The following is a 20,545-nucleotide window of genomic DNA, read 5'->3' on the forward strand; positions in this document are numbered from 1 at the left end:
CTTCAGATTAGGACTTCTAAACTAGATACCAGAGTTAAAACCCATAGCCATGCCAATGATGTCCAGTTGTTTTTGCAATAAAAGTCTTAAGGCTATCAAATACTAGTGTCAGATATTTTGATCTGTGCTTAGAATTCTGTCCCCCATCCCACAAATGGTCATGTTCATATTCTCATTCTCAGTGGTCTCAAAATCCAGCTGTTCTGCACAAAATGGGGAAAGAAGTTACCACCAAGAAAGCCTGCAGGAGTAACTACAAAGGCGTTGATTACTTCTTCCTCAGAAAGCAGATTTCTTTTCAGTGAGTTTTTCTCCTTCATCTCCCTCCCCCAAATTGGGAAGTGGGCATAGATCATACAAGTGCAGTAAAATCTTTTACCAGCCGTTTCCCTAACTTCCAGGCTGTCATGGTGTCTTTTACCAAAGGTCTTAAAGCATTTCATATATCCTCTCTTACATTAGAGGCTCAAGCAAAGAGCCAGTGGCTGAGGGACTTTGTGGAGCCTTGGGCCAGTTGGTTCCAGACGCTTACAAGGCAGTATTTGTAAAGCAGATACAGGGAGTTTAATAAATTGCTGACTGGAGCTAGAGTGGAAGCCATCTAATTGAGTTGGGAGTCTATGACTGATTGATTTATTTTAAACAATAGGCACCATTCTTTACACTGAGATTTTGACACTTCTGCACAACTTTACAAACCATTCAAGTTTCATAACTCTTCTTGTCTTTTGCAAAGTTATATTATTTTTCACAGGTCTTGTCTCACAATTTTCTAACTATTAAATGTCCCTCACAGAATTACCTTCTTCTCTGAATTGGACATTGAATGTACATGAAAAGTACATTCTAATTTTTGAAAAAAACAAAACCATTTGTACACATCTGACTCCCATTTCCCCTTTAATTGTTAAGGTAACACTTAACAATACATCAATAAATTGGAGCATATCCAAAATATGAAAATTTAGGAGACTGATTTTTGTTCCTACTTTCTATTTTATTACTTTATGCTAATTGATTATAAATTCATAGATACTAAATTTATCATAATTATACCCTATAATCTCTTCCATTAAATGCCTTTATATTGAAAAATATAAAGTTTATAGTGAAAACTACATTTAGAAAAGTGAATGTACTCCTTTAGTAAAAAAGCAACTTTAGTATTTTTCAGTAAAAATGAGCATTTTTAAATACAGTATTTTCCCAGATGTGCCTACATTCTGAGTATTGGAAACACTCCTGCGTAGACCAAAAAATTAGAATGGAGTTATTTCAATGAAATAAGTACATGTCCCAAGTTAAACAAGGCCACCTAAAGTTCTACAGAAGATGTACATTTTGTTAAGACTAAGGAAACCTTCCAGATATTGGCTAGTATTAAAACACATTTTCTGAAAAAAAAAATGTCTATTTGTTATCAGCCAGGAATACGCAGTTTCACCTTCAAAATATGTCTAGCAATTTGAATAAGGTTTGGTAGAATACATATCTTTCTTTCTGAAAATGCAAAACTGGGCTCTCTCTGATGACACCGTTGAACTGAGCCTGTTGTGAAATATTTATGGTATGGAATTAAGGTAAATAGCAGCAAGCACGACGTGAATAGTAATTAATGGCATGGAAATACTTCCAATTCTTTTAATAATTCAACATGGCTTATTTTACTAATGAAAATCCATTTAGCATTTCTATGGTAATCGCTAAGTGAGTATGGGATTAAAAATAGCCAGGGGCTCACTTGCAGTGTGGATGCCCATGTTGTATCTTTATTTCTGCTTCACCTAATAAAACATGCAAACTTCAGCATTAAGTATCCCTAACAAAAATTCATTCCATTTCATAATCAATTGCTTCCTCTCCTTAGTTCTAGATTCAATGAGCATGCTTATAGAATCTGAAAAATGAGATACATACCAAAAATTAAGTTCCCAGGGGAAAACTAAGTGGAATAGTCAGGAGGTGAGTTGGGTCTGTCAGAGCCCTCTCTCAGGGCTGGTCTCGGGGCAGTTCGGTAGAAGTAATCCAGCACCATAAGAAAGAGACTTGTAGGTTCAGTTCAGTATTTCTTCAATTAAAGTGCATTATATCTGGATGTGAAAAGTGTCGAATCCAAGATTCTTCATCACTAAAGATCAGAGCATTTTCGATGTTCTTTCTATCGGATGAAATGCCTTTTAAAGTTTGCAAGGAAGATGCAGTGGCAGAAGACAGGTGCTTGCTTCGTTAAATCGACATTCAGAGAAAAGAGGGCATAGCTAATGGGTGGGGATGCGCGCACAGCCCCTCTCCTTCCAGGTCCAGCAGGGAAGAAATTGAATAATTTTACCCACTTTGCTACACAGATGATTATAAGACCCGAAGCAATCACCAAGCTGGCTAAGGTACCTCATTTGATCATGTTCTGTGAAGAAAAAAAATAAATGGAAACGAAAATCAGACACATCCTCTCTAAATGTCTCCTTTCAGCCCCAAAGATGCTCTTTCTCCTTGCATACATACAGAAGGTTTGGAGAAGCCTGGCTGGTAGCATCGTCCCTCCCCCATGACAACCAGCTTGCTCTGGCTGGCTCTGATGTGTTTCTCTCTCTCCCTCCTCTCTCTCTCTCTCTCTCTCTCTCTCTCTCTCTCTCTCTCTCTCTCTCTCTCTCTCTCTCCCTGTCGTCTCTTTCCCTCCCTCCCGACTCCCTCCCTCCCTGCTTCTCTCTTTTCTCCAGCTGCCTTAGTCTGTTGCTGCTGCTGCTGCTGCTGCTACTGCTGCTGATTAATCAGGGATTTTGAAACAAAGAACGTACCTTCTCAATAAGCGGTAATCTCTCTCCTCAGCTTCTGCACTCCGCCTGCATTGAGCAGCAAAGCTGCCAGCATCCTAGCACCTTGGATAGTTCCCACACCCTAGGCCCACTGGAAAGGAACAACTGAAGAAATGGCAAGAACCCCCCCCCCCCAAAGCAGCACCGATTTCAGCTCCCCAGGGGCTCCTATCCTCATTAAAGGCCTCAAGTTCAAACAACAAAACCTCCTTCTTTTATCTAACTGAGCTAAAGTCTGATTTGTCAATAATAAAAGAAAACGAGGATAAAGAAACCTCTTCATTTACATCCACTACAGAGCACTAAACCAGTCTTTTTGGAAAGAAAAATTTAAAACAATCAGAATTATTATTCTTGCAATGACGATACTTAAGTTATAAGGTTTCCACTCTGGTGGGGCTAATAAAAACAATGAACAACTTAAACGGAACTCTCAGATCTCAGTTTGATGCCCTTATTTAATAGCAATTTTGCCTCCACCCACCCTGCACAGCAGAGCCATGCACACAATTACTGCTGACGTACTTCAGGCTGCTGCTTGCGGAGAGGGGGGAGGAGTCTTTTAACCTCATCAAAACAGCTTCATGCCACCTGCTCCCATGGCATGAGAATAAAACTAGCCCACTTGGAAGAACGTGCACAGGGCACGTCCACAGAACAAAGGTCTCTCTTGGACTGCAACGCTTTAACCAAATTCAAATGTACAGTGATTATGGCATATGTGATCCTACCTCCTTCAGACTCACTGCAGAAATGATTTAAAGTCATTCTATTTCTTGACTTCCCCAAAGAGACTCTGGATTCTTTTCTTAATATTCCACTGAATCCGTGCATATATATAGCTTATGCTATAGACTGTGATTGACACGTGTGTATATACTTCTGCCCACACATACACAATATATTTATATACTTGTGTGAATATGTGTGTGTATGACAAATCCAATTTTTAAGCTTGTTTTTCCTCAGAGTAAATGACAAAAATAGATTTTTAAAAATATGTTGTTTGCATATGATGTAACAGGATGATTCCCGGGTCTTATTCTACATTATGATAAGACAAGAAGCAAAAGGGAGTAAAGAAATGAAGAAAGGATGGGAAGAAGTTAAGAAAGAAAGAAAAAAAGGGGGAGGAAAAAAATAAAGGACTACTATGGTAGTAATAAACCAGTTAATGAGAAAATATGTCCATATTATTGCACAGTGGTCTCTACAGTTTTATGTCACCTTCTCCCAGTAATTTTTACTGTAAATAGCTTCTGCTTGCAAGTTGCTTTCTTTAGAATTAAATATCTCAATTCATAAGTAATTCATTATGAAAATATCTTTATGCATACATAAACCATAAAAGCAGCAATCTTCAGGTCAGCTTTCTAATTTTTAAGTAACAACTAGGACTGTCCTATGATTTTATACATTTGTTTTTAAGTTAAACTTGGGAAAAAATAAAGCCAACACATAATATTATTCTATATATCCCTAATATAAATAGATATATTACATATGATGCATTATATTATATATTACATATCACAATCACATATCATGTATTATATTGTACTATATTATATGCATTATATGCTATACACATTATATATTATATTACATATTATATATTATATGTAATATAACATATATAATATATACTAGGGATAAATAGAGTAAATATATACACATATATATATATATACATATATATACTCAACAGTCTCTAACATACATTTTAAACTAGCAAATTTTAAATCATAAATTTGAATTTCCAGATCTTTGTGTATCTAGCTTTTGAGTAGAGCAGGATTTCCATTTAATGTAATGAAATTCCTTAGAAAATTAGGTAGATGCAAAAGAGGGAGAAAAGTATAGGTGTGAAAGAAGAGAGATCATATACTATGTGTGTTTCTCACATAATCTTTCCCTCTCCCTTCCTCAGCCACCCCACCTTGTATTAAAATCTTAGCACATCTCCATAAACAGACTCAAGTACCACTTACAATCTAGCAGCCGCTCCCATACTGTGATGGAGAGGTTTACTAATGTGTCATTTTTTGGTAGCAAAGTGCTCTTATAAAAGAAGTCTTTCTTCACAGAACCAAAGTTAAAAAGTTTTTTTTTTAATAGAAAATTGTATGAAAGACATTTAGGGAGTGGAAATATTTTTATCATGATTGACAATTTAAGCATATTTTGATGAATGTACTTTGAACTACAGAGTGAATTACTAAACAAGGGGGAAAATCCCTATACGTAGGAAAACAGTGCTCAGGTAATGAAATGACTTGCTACACATACCAGATGATCAAGAATAGAAACCAAGTCACTGACTCTTCTTGTGATTGTATCACACAATTCAAAAATAGTGAGTAGTGATTGATACAAGGTTGCCAAGCATAAAAAAGACCTGCCAAGATTGGCTACAACATTTCCAAGAGAAATAGGAAGTTTTAACCTCAAAGGAAGAGACATTAAATATGTATCACATAGTCCTTAAAACTGTACACTTACAATTTGAGAAATTGTATGGTATTGGTTTTCCCTTCTCTCTTTCCTACCTTACCTTCTCTCTTCTTCTTCTTCTTCTTCTTCTTCTTCTTCTTCTTCTTCTTCTTCTTCTTCTTCTTCTTCTTCTTCTTCTTCTTCTTCTTCTTCTTCTTCCTCTTCTTCTTCTTCCTCTTCTTCTTCTTCTCTCTCTCTCTCTCTTCCTTTCTTCCTTCCCTTTCTTCTTCTTCACCCTCCTTTCTTTGCTTTCTTCTTTCTTTCTAACATTCATTTACTTTCTCTTTCTTCTTATCCTTCCACAATACAAACAAAGACCTAGAAATCATGTTGCATCATGTTCATATTCTCAACTCCATGTAATACATTCATCCCAATGACAGTGTCTTATAACCAGACATTTTTACGTTTGGAGATATATAGTGTCTAGGAGCTTGTGATATCTTTGAGCTGTGGTGTCTATTTCTTCACATACCAGTGAACAAAACAGAAATGTTTTAATGTTGTTTTTCAAATAATCGTAGAGACAAATGGAACTTCATTTCAGAGAACTATGCCTCAGAAAGAATTAAACTTGAAAATCCTTATAATAAGAATATATATACATATATATGTATATGTATATGTATATATATATATATATATATATATATATATATAACCAACAATCTCAGTGTTACAGTTATATGATGGTTTAATTTTTTCTGTCTTCACAGAGTGGCTCAGTGTCTCTGGTATTCCTAGGAGACCATATATTGGATGTTTCATTGCTCAAAGTTCTTAAGTCAGGGAAAACTCCCCTCTTTTTGTTGTAGTGATGAAAGGATGTGGTTCTCTGTGGCTTAAGTAGACTTCTTCAATACACACAGAAGGAGGGGAGTCTAAGAGTTCTAAAAATGTGCTTTATGCTATAAACCATCTAGACAAGAGGACTGTCCCTATGAGTAAACATGACATAGATGAGAGAATTAATAATTGACAGAACAACCCAGCTGCCTAATTTCAAAATTCACCAGACACACAAAGGTTTTTTTTATTTTAATGAAGCCTTTGCAGTATTTTTCTCTAATATGTATTTCTTATATTATTTATTCCAACTATCTTGGGGAGCTGAAACCCAGTTATGATGAAGTTATTCTATTAAGTCCAAAACCTAATCTCCTTTATACCCAATAATATTGTCTAGGACACTCAACTTGAGCAGGACAATAAAGTCTTGATAGAATGAGAACGATTTTACCCCTCTTTATTTTGCTTGCACAACTCTAAGTGTTAGCAGAAGGCTCATTGATGACTTCTATGGAATTGGTGTGCTGTGTATGCTACAAGCATTGCCTGATCCAGATATCTAGTGACTAAATAGTGCTTCACAACATAATACTCACAAAACTAAACCTATAGCATCTGGGGACAAACTGACATTCTATGGGTTTGTTATATGGTAAGAATTTAAGAAAGAGAACACACATAAATACCACTGTTTGTTTGAACCAATGTTACTTTTAATGAATGTTTCATAGATATAGTTATTGCTATTCTCAAACATTCTTTTAAAAATTTCTAATAAAAAGGCTCCCATGACTGATGAACCAGATACCAGCATGCCAACCATCCAAGTTCTCTATTTGAATGGGAATTATCTACTCAAGTTTTCTTAAAGCCTCAAAGCCTATCCTAGCTTACTATAGTAAAAAGTTGGCGCTTGCATTCAACTCTATGAAACATTTAATGAATGATTAAAATTAAAGTCATAAGTAGCTGAACATGGCTGCTTAATTCTTCACTTGGACTTGTGCAAAAAGCCCTTAAGGAGGGTGATTTTTCTTTCTTTCCCTAGGCTTCCAACACAATGACTACATCCCTCTGAGGTTAGAGATTCACCAAATGGATACAAAATTCCTGGCCTCAATAGGTGGTTAATCTTCACTCAAGTAGAAATTTCAAGCTACCTATGTGATGAACATACAAAGATCATCTTAAATACAAAACATAAATGAATATTTTAAAATACAAGTACCAAAACAGATTCTAAATGCTTAATAAAATTGTAGACTTTTTCCACCTGAAAAATCAAAGACTACCAATATGAAATTCACTAAAAATAGTAACAAATAGTAGCTGGATATGCAAACATATGGTTCCTATTTGAAGAGAATACTAATATTCCTTTAAAATACTGTGTTGAGTTAGAGGTTTGTAAAAACAAAACAAAACAAAACAAAAACAACAATAAAAACAAAAAAGCATTCTGTGTGTGCCTAAAACATTTCTAGTTTTGAATGTCAAGATCAAGGTGCTTACAGACTTTTCTCCTCAAGAGGACCCTCTCTGGCTTACTGAATGGAAGGGTCCAGGTTTTCTTCCCCTTCATATAAATCTAGTAATCCAGTCCCAGGACATCACTTTCTTAACATTATCTAACCTCAATTGCCTCTCAATAGCCTGGTCCTAATTGCTTTTTGGGGATTTAGGCTTGACTATATATATTGGGATATGCAGTTTAGAATGGAGATATGGAGAAAGTAATGTGAAAATAGAGGTATTTCTTCTGAAATAGATAGAATCAATTTTATGAATAGTTATGACTTTACAAATGTATTAAGTCAACGTGACTCAAATTTATATAAAATTGATAACAATGGACTTTGATAGCTATTGGCACGTATGTTCTGAACTGAGTATTAAAATGTCTTATAAAGCAATATTGATTTACTTGTACAGGATAAGACTGTAAATCAATAGAGGAGGTTAAAATATCTAAGGAAAGCTTGAAAAGATATCACGTGACAAATATGCATTTCAAGAATTAATGAAATTAAACAGATAAATACATGTATATACATATATAGATGCTTCTTAATTCATGGTGTAAAATGATTCTAGACAATTGTAACTCAAATAATAGTACAGAACCTCCATATTAGTATTATTTTGGGTCTTGTTAAATATGCAGAGGTATGAGATACCTCACAGACTCTTCAGTCAATTTGGGATGCTATAAACCGATCCCATAGTATCTATAGCATAGACTGACTGTATTAAACAACAGAAAGTCATTTTTGCCAGTTTCAGAGGGTGGGAGTTAGATACCAAAATGTCAATATGGTCATGCTCAACTGAGGGCATTCTGCATGGTTCCTCACATGAGAAAAGACATGAATATAGAAAGACAGAGACAAGTAGACAACAGACAGGTGGTAAAACAGAAAGACAAAAAAACAGATTACAGATAACAGGTAGATGATAAATAGGTAGATGATAGATAAATTCATGATTGATGGATGGTTGATAGATTCATAATTGGTGATTTGATAGGTAGATAATGATAGCTGATAGATTCATGATAGCTAGATAAATGATGAAAGAAGAAAAGGGAAAGAAGGGAAGAAAGAAAGAAAGAAAGAAACAAACAAACAAACAAACAAACAAACAATCAAAGGAATGAAGAAAATGCAAGGTGAAAGGAGGGAGGGAAAGAGGGAAGGAAGAAGAAAGGAAGGAAGGAAGGAAGGAAGAAAAAGGAAGGAAGGACTGGAAATGATCCACTTAATGATAACATAAAATTGAATGAAAATCAATAAAAAGGATACAGAAAGGTTCAATACAATCAGTTACCTATGGCTATGATAATTTTACAAAAATCTTATATACATGCAATAAATAATCATTGGAGTACTGAACAATAAAAATACAAGAAAATGATTATTAAATTAGGAACTAAGGTTGAGAATAAGTGGAGGAAATGATTCTTATGTTTATAGGAATAATAAGTATATTCAATCACAGTGAATCAGATCTTAATAATTGTCATTTAGGCATATACAAGGAGAAATGAACAGTTGTGTGAATATACTCACCTGAAATTCAGGTTTATCTGGTAGTGTTTTAATGGGCACAGTCAGTGAAACATTACTTCTGCTTTAAATATGAAATAAGTGCAAAGCTCGATGTTGAGGTTTTATTGTGTTTAATAATACTAACAATTTGAAAGCTCTCTGCTTATTCATCATCGAGGATTTAACATTTAAGTGTTATAGCTGCTGTAAAAATACTTTCATTTCTTTGAGTATAGATATTACAAGGGGTCAAAAGCACTGTCTCTACCACTGCCACATGTCTGCCCTGCTCGCTGGTTCTATCCTTATTCGTGTGACAATGCACAGGACACAGAAACTCCATATCTGCCTTTTATTAATGAGAGTGGTGGCAATATTAAGAGTACAAAATATACTTATTACAAAGATTTGTAAAATGTTCACTGCACAATATCATGCACTTTGACCATGTTCAACCCCGTCACCTTGCCCAGTGCCTTTCTTGCCCAAACAGCACCTTCCTGCCTAGCAGATGTGAGGAAAGTAAGAGGGAGCAGAATTGAAAATGATAGTTATTACTAAATATGTCCTTGACAAGTTACCTTTGGCTATGTTACGAAATCTAAACACAACTTTTCTTTCATCATCTCACTTGAAATATTATTTTACCTAACTTTTCATGACCTTGCTTTCTTGGTTTTCCTCTTATTTCAATGACCTCCCCTTTTGGATGTCTTTGTCTGCCTTTCTAAAATTTTGAGTTCTAAATATTTGGAAACCCAGACCTCACTCCATGTCCTTGTGTTTTCTGATCCTGAATTCTCTTCCTAATTCTCTACTCTGAAAAGGAGAAAACAAATGCAGCCCCTCATCATACCAATCACACTAGATTTTCAAAAGTATCCTTCAAAAATTATCACCATTTGTTTATGTATTGTTGACTCTGAGTTTTAAAATTTTTACTTTTGAGATTTTTTTTTCTAAGATGAAAGCCCCGGAGTCTTGCATGCATTTGTTTACCTTTGCATCCAGTACACACTTCATTGACATAGAGAGGAGACATTAAACTAAGTAATTAAAAAACCAATTTATTTCAGAGCATGGCATAATAATAATAATAATAATAATATAGTAAAATAATAATATCAACAACAACATTGTATACAAGAATATCATTCATGCTAAAAGCCCTGTCAGCAAACACATATGCAGTGTTCATTATGCACTGTGCTCGCATTAATTCCCCCATCTCAGAACCACACTCATCTCATGAGACAGGCACTCTAATTTCTCTCATTTTACAAACTGAGATAAAGAGAGTTAAATTGATTTGCTTGGGGTTTTTCAGCTACTATATGCACATGGAGATGTCTAGTGCCAAAAAAATGGTAAGGACTAATTTTGCTTATACTGAGAAGTATACTTCTTTTATTTTATTATCAAATCATAATTTTTACTTTTTAACAAAAGGGTTAAAAACACAAAGATACAAGATGTGTGGAAGGGGATGACACAGGAGTATAGGTGTTCAGGGGGAGTACAGATATCTTTCAGAAGAGGGTATCAGCTGGGTGGAGGTTCAGGGGACAGGTCACTATGACTCTGCCTATGATTCACTTGTCCTTATCTAAGTTGGTACTATCCACCAAGGCCGCCTATTTACAAGACCTGTGACTACTCAGGCTGCTAAATTTCCACAAATGCTGCCTGTTTACAATAGCTTATGGCCATCTGTTTCAGTGTTTTTCCACAGAGACCAAAGACTTTGTGTTAGCAGGCATGTATGTCAGGCCTCTTGCTGATTTTAGGCTTATGGCTGATTTTAGGCCTTCAATGTATAAGCAGGGCTGCCCCTGACATCTTCTCCCTTCTCCAAGTATATTTCTTAAAAACAAATATTGGCAATTGTTTCATTTCTTACCAAATATATGTTATTGCACAACAATTTAATAAGGTGGTTAGATGTAAAATGCAAAATTCTCTCTTCCCACACTGTCCCCCGGAAACAGTCCCCTTTGGAAACTATGGGTTTCAAGTTAATTTTGGAATGAGAAGGCTGGGTCAGGAGGATTTGTGGGACAGGAAACTGGCATTGCATTAGTGAGGTGGCAGTGTCTGCAATAAAAAGATAACCCAAATAAGCATAGACACACTGGTCACATAGGATCTGGGAGAAATTTAGAGGTGGATTGCAAGTGAGGACACAACTTGTCTAATGCAAATATTTAAAAATCAGTGCAGTGTGTGTTGTTGGGGGTCAAGGGAAGTTGGTTTTCTGTATCAGATTTCCATGATATGGAGATAGGTTTTGGCCTAACTTTCAAATTCTATGAGTCACCAAAATGGGCACTTTGTAGTGTTACTTACATTCACAGAAAGTATGTATTTTAAAATATCCACTGGTAACTAAACTGAATAATGGAAGAAACAACACACAGCAGTGTCCTCCAACTCTTGTTTCTTTATCTCATTTAGTTCATCTAATTATTGTTATCTGAGGGGAGTATAAAGTAAACAAAGGAGGCCATGGAGGGTTGTTCACTGAAGCAAGACTGGAAACCTTGGTACATACTTACAACATGACTATAAACAGAGTAATTTCACGTTCTCCTGACTGTAGTTTACATTTTTACATATGCTTGGACTAAGTTTCAAATCCATCAAGATTGCTTGCTCACTCAAATCTTTCTCCTCACTATAACCTTCACTGTGAATAGTCAGCTGTGATCACCTGTATTAAAAATCCAGCAGTCTTCAGCTGTAGAAAGTCAAATAATTTTTTTGCCTTCTACGTGGTTCAGCTTCCTCACTGGTATAATTGGAAAAATATCTACCAGTTATTGTTGTGAAAACGAAACAAACCATAATTTTAAAGCACACAACGTTACTTCTCACAACCCCAATTTATTATCTTTCATGCATTCTAATATATATATGTATATATATATTAGAATATATATTAGACTATATATCATTGAATTAATAATGTGTTTTTATATTTCTTTATTTTCTTGTTTGCTATTATAATAAAATTCTTGAGAAGAAGGTGACTCTGTTCCAGAAGCTATGAACATTAAGCAGCAGTAAGAGTCATTTATAAAAATTTTAGAAGACAGTCTACAGATTTCCTCCCTCCTTCCTTGCCTCTTTTTCTATTTTCCCCTTTCCCCCTTTCCCTTCCTTCTCCTCTCTCTTCCCTCTTCCTCTGTACATTTTCTGCTGCTGTGCAACACAGTTTTTAAGGGATCAAACAGAATAAGAGAAGGATGAATTGGTGAGAAGCAGTTTTTGGTAGAAGAATCACATATAGACATCTAAGGTGTAGGCTTTTAGAGTGAGATAACTAGAATTCAGAAGAAGACAGCTTCGTGTTCTTTACCTGTATCTTGTGGACTATAAACAGGTTGTGTTTTGAGACCTCTGTTAAACTCCCACTTCTATATCAATATTAGAATGAGCAACATTAATAAGTTCATATTTGTGATCCATGATAGCCAAATAACTATTATAAACCACTCTGGTTATACCTAAGGACCACAGTCTTATTAAAATAATAGGTATATTGTTATAAAAGCATCACATTACATTAAATTGCACAGAATGAAACAAACATTTAAAGTTAATTTTAAACATCTGTATTTTATACTAAATGAACACAGAATATGTGATGTATCGATGCTAATGTTGTGGTTAGAATCAGTTGTTGGGCTCCTGTGTGATATTCCTCCTCGCATGAGTCCCAGGTAAGGCAGAGTGAGAGGGAATCTGCCCAGTGTTGGGACTCTCCATCTAGGAAATATTATGATGTGCTGGAATGTGTTCTTCAGAAAAAAAATTCTTAGTGAAGGATTGCTGTAAAGCTTATGTAACTCATCTGAGGCCAAATGGGTTTCACAGAATTCTAGTTTTACTGAATCTGTTCATTGAATTATAATCTTAAAAATGATTTCAACTCACTATTGGTTCAGTTAAAAATAAGAAAAAACCCTAGAAAAATATAAAAGTGTACTATGATAGATTCAACTTTGGTAAGTTCTAAGCTTCAACCTGTGAAATATAAATATGCAAATATACACACAATAAAACATATGTGTGTGAAATAGTCAATCTATTACCATAATTTTAAATATTACCTGTTTGAAAACGTTATCAACTTAAGGTTTGATAAAAAAATATTTTCTTTTAAGATAGTATTATTGTTGTTTCTCTCTGTGTATGTGTGTGCGTGAGAGAGAAAGAGACAGAGAGAGGGAGAGAGAGAGAGAGAGAGAGAGAGAGAGAGAGAGAGAGAGAGAGTAAGGGAGAGGCATGTATTGGTATAAGTGCTATAGAATGCCAGTGAAGGCCAGAGACAACTTTGGGGGCCAGTTCTTCCTTTATAGGGTACCAAGGATGGGACTCAACTTACAAGTTTGAGCAGCAATCACATTTACCCACTGAATATAAATTCTGAATTTTATTTTATTAAATAGACTTTGTGTGGAAAACACAGTGTAACCATTCCATTAGCAAATTCAAAATACATGGCCTGTGTAATTAAAACCGATATTTATCACCTTAGTTATTCTACATGGAAAGTGTTATATAAAATACTCAAATGATTATCTATAATAATTTTTTAAACAATTTGGAAAGAAAAAATATAGCTGGTACATTTCTATAATAAGTAAAAACCAAAACCCAAGCAAGTGATTAAGAGTGTATTAATCTCAAAACCTTTTTGAGATCCTAAGGACCTTACACATTTACAGAAGAGTTGGCTATGAAGCAAGCTCAGATCAAATTCACCTATTCTCTAGACATTTGAAGTAGTATACATTTAATGGAGCATGGATATTTTGCTGCAAGAAATGTATTTAAATATTAATAAATATGTTCTAATCTGACTAAAAGTAATATATTTTCAGAATCTGGAGACATAGCTTTGCAGTTAAGAGTACATGATATTCTTGCTAAGGACTCAAGTACAGTGAGTGGCTCACAATCACATAGAATTCTAGCTCCAGGAGATCCAGCGCTCTCTTCTGGCCTCTAAGAACACCATACTCATGGGAACAAATTCTGCACACAGATAAGCATAAACATACATAATTAACATTTTTAAATAAAATATTTACAAAGGACAAAGCAGTATATATTTTACGTGCCAGTCTAAAGCTGAAATTTGTAACAACTATATGCAACTAATAATTTAAATGATTTAAATTTTTAATTGATTAGAGTGTTCTGTTCTTATAAATATATGTATCTATATAATATTTTCTAGGTATTCTTATATCTCATTGCATATAGATAAACATAGAAACAGTGGGTTAATTTGAAACCAAATATTCATTTGGTTCTCATTCAAATTTTTTACCTAAAACACACTAGAATTCTGAAAAGTTTTTTATCTGTAGTTCTATTATCTGTTGGTTTGGGATTTCAAGGGAGCCTTTCTGTGTCTTCCAAAGTCAGCCATTTTTTCACAAAGTCTACCTTGGTTAATGAATCAGAATTCTTCACAATTGACACCAGAATTAAGTCAACTTGAAAACATAAATCTGGCTACTGAAACATACTATTGTGGATTCATTCCATCAAAAGTCATGGCTCACATAGAAAATGGAATGAGACACAGTTTATGCTGATTTCAAGTAGGAGTGATTGTTGTGACTTGGGAGAATAAACTCAGGTTACCCTAAGTGTTGTATTATAATATGGTAAGATTTTCATAAAGTTTTTACAAGAATGGAACAAAGTCATAATTCAGGATAGTTTAAAAATACATCAGTGTAATCAGGCAGCATACACTAGCTGATATGAGGGCCCCTGACACATAGACAGCAGAAGACTGCATGGTCTGGCCTCAGTGAGAAAAGAGGCACTTAACCCTTGAAAGACTTGAGGTCCCAGGGAGTGGTGAGGTCTGGTGAGGTGGAGTCAGGATGGAGCCATCCTCTTGGAGACAGGGGAGGAGGAATGTGATGAGGAACTGTTGGAAGGCAGACAAGGATAAGAATAACAACTAAACTGTAAAAAAAAAAAAGATTTAAAAATATACATCTGTGTGAACATGAGGCAGATAGCAAAGTGGAGACATCTCTAATACAGGCATCAGATGATATTTGATGACATTCTTAGCCCTTGGGTTGGTGCCTGCTAGAAGTGTTAGTAAATTTCCTTAAAATATTTTATATAATATTTATATATGCACATTATGTGCTTTGAACAAATTTATGCCCTATCCCTCCTGTTCCAGGTTTTATCAATCCCTTCTACTACTTTCTCTCACAATTTCATATGTTCTTATTTTTAATTTGTCATAATACCCACTGTGGCAATTTATTGTTACCTATATATACACATGGTTGTGGGACCCTCTACTAGAGCATGGGTGCATCTCAGAGCCCTGATGAAAACTTATTCATGTTTCAGAAGGACTTATTTATAGTTTCAAAATATAGATGTTATTCAGATATGGAAGTGAGAATATCACAGACAGCCCAAGATAATGTGGCTCCGAACTTGTGACATTCTATCCCTCTTTACTTACTGAAAGCCCCAGTCAATCCATCGGTTCTGTTGAACCTTTAACACATTCAGCTCTCGTCTCCGGGAAGGTCATTTCATAATATCCTTATCATTCCTTGATGGCCTGAGCAATAAATGCCAAGAGCCTGGGGGTAAGGACACATCACTGAGATCTAAGTACAAGACTCAGGTACAGAGCAGAATGCCTTGAGTGCTTGATCACATTCTACCTACTTCCCCTCTCCCATCTTAGCTTGAGTTCCTTTAAATACAAACTAAGTAAGTATGAAGTCTCTGGCCATAGCAGTTTATTTGACTCAACACCTCTAAACAAACATGGTCATGGTCCTTGCTTCTCAATGGAACTGTCCATTGTTTTGAATTCCAGCAAGAATAGAGAAATAACCTGAAGCTTACATGAATCATCACTATCCATATCTTAGCAGTCAGAATTAGACTCGTGGTCAAATTTGGCTGTGCTGGAGACTTAAAATGTTGTCTTAACCAGGAAAGACATACATTTAAAGGGCCATATAAATTTTAAAGGGCAACTAACTCTGGATAATTACTGCAGTGCAGACAAAATAGGAAAAGCTCTAGTGCTGAGAGATGGCAGTAACTGGAGCAGAAACAGAAGGACTAAAAGTGAGTGGGTTTCAAAAAAGCCGGGGAACATTCGAAGACATACTGTCAAAAGAAGAAGCTATTTTCTTATTACAAACAAGGCTTTTACTTTCACATTATTTTTTATTTAGCTGGATAATAAAATTGAGGGGGGGAAAAAAAACCCTTTCAGTTCTGAGCTCTTCGCTATGTTGTTTTCATTTTAGTCCAACAAGCTAAGCAGTATACTTTCCAGGGAACCCAAAAGCTATTTACTTTCAGAGAGAACCATGTTCCTTCCATTAAAAACAAACACAAACAAACAAACAAACAACCCAAAATCTTGGATCTAGAAATGGACCAGAAGATAAAGGAGAAGAGCTAGGAACATTCACTGCTCTCACAGAGAAGCTAAGTTTAGTTTCCTCTGGTTCACATCCACTTGTACCTCCAGTTTCAGGAATATTCCCCTGCCTCTGGCCTCCTTGGGGGCCTTCAGTCATGTCCACATGAGCCCACCGTGCCCCCCCCCATAAATACACATAATTAAAGATTTAGAAATAACTTGTTGAAAACGCCTGTTTTTTTTTTCAAAACTTCTGCTTCATAGACTAAACATAATGTGTAGTGATCCTCACAGGATGAGAAGCAGGATAACCAGTGAAGAATAATACTCTGGAAGAAAGGATGAATGGAAATGTTGCCTGTAAAGCTGTGCTGACCACCTCTTCCTCAATCTGACTCCTTCTGCCACCTCTAATCTGATTTTCTTTTCAATTACTGCCTCATTCCACTCACTGAGAGAAAGAAGAACTCTCCTGGGTCTCTAAAGGCTAGGTTTTAGTTGGATTTTCCCATTGTAATGTTTAAACAGTGACTAAAACTAACTCAGGGAGGAAAGGGCTTATTTTGTTTGCAACTCACAGTTCACCATTGAAGGAAGCCATAACAGAAACCCAAGTGGAAACCCGGAGGCAGGAACTGAAGCAGGAATCATAGCAGAATGGTGTTTGCTGGCTCACTCAGCTTACTTTCTCATACAACTCCAGACCACCTTCCAGGGGTGATGTCAATCAAAGTAGCCTAGGCCCTCCCACTTCAATCATTAATCCAAACAAACAAACAAACAAACAAACATACACCCTCACTGATGTTGCCACAGCATAGTCCATTAAGATTCCCTCTCACAGGTAACTCTACAGTGAGCCAAGTTGACAAAAACTAGCCCAGATACCCTCAAAATACATTGGCAGAGATATTTCCATCTTGTGATGCCAAAGATACTTTCTTACAGAGACCGTCTGCTTTTGAAAATTATTATTATGTCCTCCTAAATATCTTTGCATTTTAAACCGAAGAACAATCCCTGGTCTCACCTCTTACCAAAATATCTATTGTATATTTTAACTGGGAGAGGATGGCTGCCATGTAGCTAAATTGGAAGCCTGGGTATTTTTAGTGCTTGGTGAAAAGACTTACATAAAGAACAACTCTATTCACTCTACTGGGATCTTCTTATGTAAAAGGCCTGGCATGAGCGTAAGGTATTATTATGACTATAAAAGCTCCTAACTCTGTAATCATAAGAAAGGCAGAACGGTGGAGAATACCATGTAGTTGCATGGCAACTGAATCCTTGCGGAGTTAGTTACCATGCAGAGGAGATCTTGTGAGTGTTTCAAATGAGTCCAGCCTATAAGACCACCCAGACCGCAAGAATATAAACACCCACTTGTTGTCCAAGGACATTTTTTCCTGGTAGTTTCATAGAATTGAACAGGAAGGTGTAGCTGCTTCCTGTGTAGATCCACAGTGCCAGTTAAGGGAAGCTTTGTTTGACAAATTTTTCTTTCTTCACTGTGAAAATGAGAATGCATGCATATGAGTGCTCATAACATTGGAATACCCATAGCCATAATGTGTCAATTCAACACAATTCTGGAAATGAAAATGCATTCTACTGACCTGTAATGTGGGTCAGACATCCCTAGGTCTCTTCTTATGAAAAAGTAAGATTCATCTGTACTTTAAATTGGGCAATTATTGTTTCACTTGCCCACATTTTTCTCTCATTTAAAAATTAGAAAAAAAAACCTTTCTCTAAGGACATGGTCTGGTCTGTGATAGGGAAGGGCAGGTAACTGACACACAGTTTCTGTATGCTATTTCCACAGTAGCACCCAAACAGCAGCAGGCTTAAACAAATCATCACATGGGGTCTACATAGGCTTCTATCAGAACATCAGAGAGAGAAGATCCTTTCTGCAGCACTTAGCTAGCATCTCACTAGGGACTGGTAGCTACCTTTCTTTCCTTCTGTAGTTAAAACTTCCAAGAAAGAAGCCATAACAAGGGAATACAACACGACGAGAAGACGTGTGTTGGTCACCAGCACATCAAGTATGACTGTATCATTAAAACATTTGGGCTCCTGGAGGAAAGATTAAATATTCCCAAATGGAACTGGAAAAGCTGTTCAAGAGCCAAGGGTGCTGAGCAAGAATCAGAAACAGAAGCAAGGTGGTCAGAACCTTGATAAGGAAAGCCTGACCACGATGAGGCACCACCTCAGGAAATACGTGACCAACTCACTTCCCAAAATTATCCTGACTGGAAAGAAGTGCAGACATCCCCTGTAGCAGATCTGTCTTATCCTGAAACAAAAAGCAACCAGGAAAGGAGAAGTCCTCTCAAAGCCATCCAGGACTAGTCAGCCATGGCCTAAACACCCCAAGAAGATACCCCACCCCAAGATGAGGATATGGTGGATCCTGAAGATCAGAGAAAAGGCCCTGTTCTTCCACCAGAACATTCTCAACTGACTTCAGCCAGGCCTGTTGCTGCAGCTCTGTGATCTCAGCTCTCTGGGAAGCTGAAGCAGGAGAAGTCCAAGTTTGAGAAGTGCCTGGGAAGGTTAACAAGACACTGTCTCATAATTAAACCAAACAACAAGAAACAAAGAATGACGAGTGGCGGCCATGTATATCGCTCAATGGTACAGTACTTACACAGTGTGCATGAGGGATAAGTTTCAATCCTCTATACCGCATGAGGAGAAATAAGGCTTAAATGCCTCTGTACGAAGTAAGAGGAATACACTAGCTTGCAGAAAAGTGACCCTTTCAGATATAAGATCAGCTACTCCCATTCTCTACTCCTTGGGCCTCTTGTTCTTAGGCTCTAATCATGCCAGGCAGCCTTTAATAACTTCTGACACACTTCTATTAAACATACCTCTTGGAGCCCAGCAACAAGACAGGGTAGGCCAAGACACAGTGATTGCCATCTTGATTTCTGATAAGACTGAGCCCCTCATCCTGTTCCCATGAAGCAAATTCCTTTTGTCTGAGATAACTGGCATAATCATGGGCCTTTGGGGGACACCCTGGGAAGTCTTCTGCAGGCAGCTTTACCATGTAAGACTCCTCTGCAGTCATAAAACAGCAGGTGCAAAGAATACATGTTTGGGAAAAGGAATAAAATAAGAGAAAATAGAGAAAGTATAGAAAAATCAAATTACTATCTCATTATGTTGTTTCCACAAAATAGCTAATATTCATTGGATTGTCACAACAGCTATAATAACAGGCACAAATATTTAAAGTTTCTCATATAATGAAGATCTTCCTATTTCAGTCACATTTCAGTGATACACACACTGCAAAAGAAAATACCTAACAGTTGCCTCTATTAATTGGTCAGCCACAAACACCTGAATATGCATATCAACTTAGTGGCAACTTGAAAATATAACACACACACACACACACACACACACACACACACACACACAACATAAATTAAAGTCTTTTTACTTATTCTAAAATATTCTCAGTAATTATGTATTGGGTGAAGACACCAGACACCAATTTAAAATTTCCCACGAGTTTGCCACAACGCACAGGAGTTCTGCAGTGCTGTTAGGTTGAACCTCGTATTCTGTTGTTCCCCCAGGACACTTAGAGCTCCACGTGTACAGAGAATTTGCATTAATGACATTTTATGATAAGTAACCCATTCCTTTATGTTTGCTAATGTGCTAGTTTTATCCAGAACAGAGGAAAGCAGTTTATATGAATCAGAATCTTTGAAGTCCTTCCCTACTTCCACTACACTCCAATGATGAAAATGGAGGCTGGGAGTGGAGGTTTGGCAGATGTATTCATATATTACCTGGTCTTGATAGTATCATTTTTTCTAGATCTTTAGACCACTTGTATAATCGCTAATAAACTAGATTAATGAGTAATGACAAATCTAGGGTGACTATGACCTCAGAAATCTGCTGAAGCTGGTAATGGCAATTCA

The 20,545-nt window shown here is 36.3% G+C and overlaps 1 protein-coding gene across 5 annotated transcripts in view; it reads right to left on the minus strand.

The window, feature by feature from the left end:
• Nyap2 (neuronal tyrosine-phosphorylated phosphoinositide-3-kinase adaptor 2) overlaps positions 1-2,915 on the minus strand; it is a 270,048-nt gene extending 267,133 nt beyond the window's left edge. Inside the window, exons 1-2 of one of the 5 annotated variants that reach the window (XM_076914927.1) lie at positions 2,796-2,915; positions 1,918-2,404 (exon numbers count right to left, since the gene is read on the minus strand). The gene's annotated coding sequence lies outside the window, so the exon portion shown is untranslated. Of the gene's footprint in view, positions 1-1,917; positions 2,637-2,795 lie in introns of those variants that run through there. The other 4 variants (XM_034521092.2, XM_076914930.1, XM_076914926.1 and 1 more) reach the window with 4 other exon arrangements.
• Between the last annotated feature and the right edge of the window lie 17,630 nt (positions 2,916-20,545).

This window comes from Arvicanthis niloticus, chromosome 17 (genome assembly GCF_011762505.2).
Source record: "Arvicanthis niloticus isolate mArvNil1 chromosome 17, mArvNil1.pat.X, whole genome shotgun sequence".
Taxonomy (NCBI): Eukaryota; Metazoa; Chordata; class Mammalia; order Rodentia; family Muridae; genus Arvicanthis; species Arvicanthis niloticus.